The sequence below is a fragment of the Triticum aestivum genome, chromosome 7B (assembly GCF_018294505.1).
Source record: "Triticum aestivum cultivar Chinese Spring chromosome 7B, IWGSC CS RefSeq v2.1, whole genome shotgun sequence".
NCBI classification, from domain to species: Eukaryota; Viridiplantae; Streptophyta; class Magnoliopsida; order Poales; family Poaceae; genus Triticum; species Triticum aestivum.
The window spans coordinates 395,949,468-395,954,548 of NC_057813.1; positions in this window are offsets into that span (position 1 = coordinate 395,949,468).

Genomic DNA, 5,081 nt, shown 5'->3' on the forward strand with positions numbered 1-5,081 from the left:
TAGATTGGAGATTTGCGTGTATCTCCTACTAGATTGATACCTTGGTTCTTAACTGAGGGAAATACTTATCTCTACTTTGCTACATCACCCATTCCTATTCAAGGGAAAAACCAACGCAAGCTCAAGAAGTAGCATGGTACCGCTGTAAATATATGCAGAGTAGTCATGCACAAATTTATCACATGAAGTGGCGATGAACTTGTGTGGCATGTTGTCGTTTGTCCTTTTGAACTTACTAGTTAATGTGTTATGTGTACGTGCAACTTGTGTGGCTATTGCCCGGGCTCCAACACGCATTGCGAGAAAAAAGGTAGCACATCTTTGGCTATAGGTAACGTGGCGGCATCATATAGTAGCGGTTGTTCGCTATAGTAGTACGACTAGGACGACAACTCGTACTCCTATAAATCTTGTGCTTGGCTCTTCGCCTCTTTGGGAGGTCCAACTATTCATACTCCTATAAACCTTGCGCTTGGATCTTCACCTCTTTGGGAGGTCTAACAATGATGATACTACAATACAATATGCTTTGGGAGGTCATTAAATGGCTAGAAAATCACTTAAATGTCTTCAAAAGGTCAAATGACCCCTGAAATTTTTCAAATTTTAACATGATAGCTGTGTTAGTGCACGTTACACGTAGAAAAAAATTTGAAGGCCGTAAGAGGAAGCTATCTGCCGTTCATCATCAAACATGCATTGTTCCCTCTCGGAACCACGAGCCTTCTAGTGAGTTGCTCCGGTTTGTGAGGGGTGTGTGTCCAAACTTTCGTCAAACAGGCCAATTTTTGTACCACATCATCCTGGTGGCATGACATTACATCAAGCAAGGTTTCATGTTTTCCTGATCATTTTTCTAATTTTTTGGAATTAAAATGCCATGGCACTCCATGCATGTGTCCATGTCGTGAGACCACTATGTTTGAAAATGCCTTCTAATTTACTGCACATGGAGTTAACTCGAAAACAAGTACACAAATATGATTTTTCAAACCGTTATGGTTAGCCGTTGCATGTACATCTAGTTCAAAAGGTCATTAAATGGCTAGAAAATCACTTAAATGTCTTAAAAGGTAAATGACCCTTGAAATTTTCCAAAATTTGACATGACAGTTGTATTAGTACTACAAATTTTCTCATACATTTAAGATACCATCCATTGCCACTTTACTCCAAATTCGTCTTTCACAGCTAATAAAAAATATCTACAACATCACACACAGTTGTTTTGTAGGAATCGTTTGCGATGAAAATTTTTGGGTCTATTTAAGTCTTCCTCCTTAAGCTTCGTCGGCTCGCCTGCTCCAGTGCCGGCAACCCCCGAATCCACAAATCCTGATCCCCATTCCTGCACCCCGTTCTTGCAAAGATGACACCATCGAAACTCTCCTGAAGGCCCTACGATGGGCGCCCCTCCCCCCGAGCGCCGCCGCCTCCGCCGAGAGCGCGGCCGCCTACGCCGAGAGTGCCACCAAATCCGCATTGAGCGCGGCCGCTTCCACTGAGAGGGCGTCTGCAGCAGCCGACAGGGTAGCTGCAGCAGCCGAGGCGGCTGCAGCTTCTGATGCGACAATGGCTGCAAACGCCGAGAGCGCTCAAGCTGCCGTCCATGCCGCCGATGTCACCCCGGCCCGGGTCAGGGCCATCCACGCCAAGATATTCCAGGCCACCTCAGAATCCAGCATGCAACCCACATCCAAAAAGGCAGCGGTGGCCATGGAGAACCTGCTTCCTCATGAGGTCGTCGAGCAGGAGCTGGAGATGCAGGAGGCGGCGGAGATCGAGGAGCACCGGGAGGAGGAGTTGCGCGTGGCTTAGGTCGAGGTAGAGAAGAGTCTGTCCGTCGAGGAATCGGTAGTGGAGTACCAACGCGAGCTTTGGTGCAGCCACTACTGCGAGTACTACAACCTTGAGGGCGGTGCCAAGGACGAGGCGAGGAGGCGGTTGACTTCAGCAGGGGGGCGCGGAGTCCACCAACGGCAGCATGTCGCCAGGACAAGTCATCGACGTTTCATCGCACACTGGCGATGCATAGGCCGGCGCGGTGGCGGATTTGTTAAAATTATTCGCATTTAGGCTTTGTTTTTAATGCTAGTCTTTTGTTAAAGCAATGTTTAGGTGAACTGTCTCTGTTTAATTACTAAAATTGCTCGATTCAGTAAGTCTGGTCTGTGTGCTGTATGCTCTTTTGTGTGCCCAAATTAGCAAGCGATGTTAAATTATGCAATGACATACGCGGGGAAATTTCCACCAAAATTTCAATTATCAAACTCATCCCATGCGTGTTAAGCAGAAGAATCGTTTGTGATGCACACTATCGTTCAAAGTGAATTTTGTCCGGCGGCACCGTGCGCAAAGTTTCCCTCCACATTCCGAAATTTTTGGCCTACCGCCAAAATATCTACCCTCCCCCCTCCCCATCCCCTTTTCTCCCAGACCACAAGTCACATTTCCCCTGTTTCCCCCTTCCTTCCTTCCTAAGCTATAGCCGCTTCCTCGCTTGCTTCCTCGCTCTCACGTCTCACATCCTACCGCCGGGGTCGCCATGGTCTTCAACAAAGACCTCTCCAACGGTTCCTCCTTCGACGACGACTCCTTCACCACCCGGGTATGCCTCTCTTCTCTCTCTCTCTCTCGGGCTATGACTTGGAATGAAGGATTTTTACTCAACGGTCCATTTGAGTAATTTCTTCCTCTTGTAGTTCCCTAGGACCATCATTTGCAATGAATGGAGCGGGGTGGCTGAAGATTTGTCTGCTCGTTGTCACCATCAGTCTCCATGCGTGAAGCTAGTTGTATTTGAATATGTGGATAGTGGGAGGAAGTTTCTAGCATGTGTAGAGAAGGTTAGACCCTCTTTCATTGTTACAAATTATTTGTTAGATGTGATTCAGACACTGTCACGGTCCCAACCCATTCATACCACACCTTCAACCAAACGCATCCTAAGATAGTGTCACGGTTTGTACCTAGTATCTAAAATTGTTGCCATCTTATCATCGGTGCCATTCGAAAATTATTTGGCACTGCTTAAGCAGTTTGTGGAGCCAACTTGTCCACACATCCAAGCAGCCAAGCAGTAAAATACTAAATTTGTATGGCACAAAAGAACTAGGCGTCGGAGCAACTAGGTGCTCCGGAGTTTGGGTCCCTGATTTTTTTCCGCTGCATTGGCTCGCGAGTGCAGGGCACCGGTGCGAGATGTAGCAACAGTTGTCTTTACACCGGTTTTGGCATACACTTGGACGCCTTAGTGCTATTAGTTCTATGTTACTAAATTTGTGCATGTACACACCTGTTAGTATCAATTTGCTGTCATCCAAACATTGTCTCTATGCTGTTGCAGTTATATTCACCTTCCTCTTAAAATGTTCAATTTGTTATTTATAGTACATGAGTAAGAACTTGTAGCGTTGTTGTGGTTAATTATAGCTTCTGATGTTTCAGAATTTGGTTGTTGTGTCAGTAGCAATTAATTCATTTGCACATTGACCTTTTTGAAAAGATATGTCATAATTAAGTTATTTCTTCAGTTTTTCAAAATAAGTATTGGTGATTTTCTATGTTGCTACAACCCATTTTCCCTACAATTTTTACTGATCTAGTTTTAAATATTATAGAATAAACGGAAGTGTTCTTACTTGGAGTGGGTTGATCAAGAGTAGCCACAGTCTTTGAAGATGTGCCTAGCAAAGCTCTGGAGCTTGTATCAGGAAGAGAACATAGGTAGGCTTAGAGAAAGTTTTGTCAACGCTAAAGAATATTTGAAGATGCGGGATAAAAAGAGGAAGGTGGATAATGAGCTCAGATTTTTTTAAATCAGACTTTGCTAAGATGGTGTTGGCGAAGGAGGAAGCACTTTCCCAGTTGTCCAGTGCAAAACAGGTTCTTACTGGACTGAAAGCATAGGTGGATAAGGCGAGCCTGGATGATCTTGATTAGGGAAATGAATATATTGTTCTTAGGAAGTTGAACTATCTATATGTTGTACTATGCTGTTTTCCGGTAGCTATCGTACTGTGATGTTAAAATATATCTATGTGCCTGATATGAAATTGGCAAACAGCTGTTCGATATGAAATGTGAATTTGCGTAATATTGTAATTATTAGTTATAAACTAATAAACCTGCGAAATGGGTCATGGAACTTTGCAAATGGTTCTAGAAGTAAAAGCGCTTGTGATGGATAGCCCAATGCCACACAGTTTTCTTCATCAAATCATGTGTGATGTAGTTGATAAAAGCAAACGGTTAACCAAGGCAGAGCATGTGTGATAGTTACACGTATCACACACGAGCCTATACATAAACCTGTGTGGGATGTACATCCGAACAGAAACGTTTTCTATGGATTGACTGTGTGGGTTGTACATACGAACAGAAACGTTTTCCCTGGATTGACTTTGTGGGAAGTACATATGAACGGAAACATTTTCTCTGGATTCACTGTGTGGGATGTACATGAGAACGGAAACGTTCTCCTTGGATTGACTGTGTGTGATATACATACGAATGGAAATGTTTTTCTGGGATTCACCGTGTGGGATGTACTTATGACCGGAAACGATTTCGCCTGTATAATTGTATTTTTTAGCACTACTGTACGTATAACCGTATTTGCTCGCTCGCCGGTCGCACACGACCTCATTCTTCCGAGCGTGTGTGCCAGGAGGGCCTATTCCCGACGATTTCTGGGTCGTGTGGTAAGGACCCCCCTATCACCCATACTCACTTGGCGACGGTTCCAAATGTCGTCACAGAAAGGGGTTAAAAACCGTTTGTATAGCACCGACGCGTACCAGTGTTACATCAAAGTAGTGATTGTCAGTATCATGCATGAATGCGTTCTAAAGAGTGAATTTTATTGCTTTTTCTTGTCGGTTTTACACTACAATTCAAAATCAATAAAACGAAAGGAAATTAGCAAGGCAGTGGATAAAGCTGCTCCTTCCGAACGGAGAGCCTCTATAGATTCTACTCTGCCACCCCCAAGAAGATTTGAAAGACAACACATGCATAGACACTCAATGTTGTTGTGTTGATGATGAGCACGTCTCCCCTAGTGCACCATCACAGGTGCT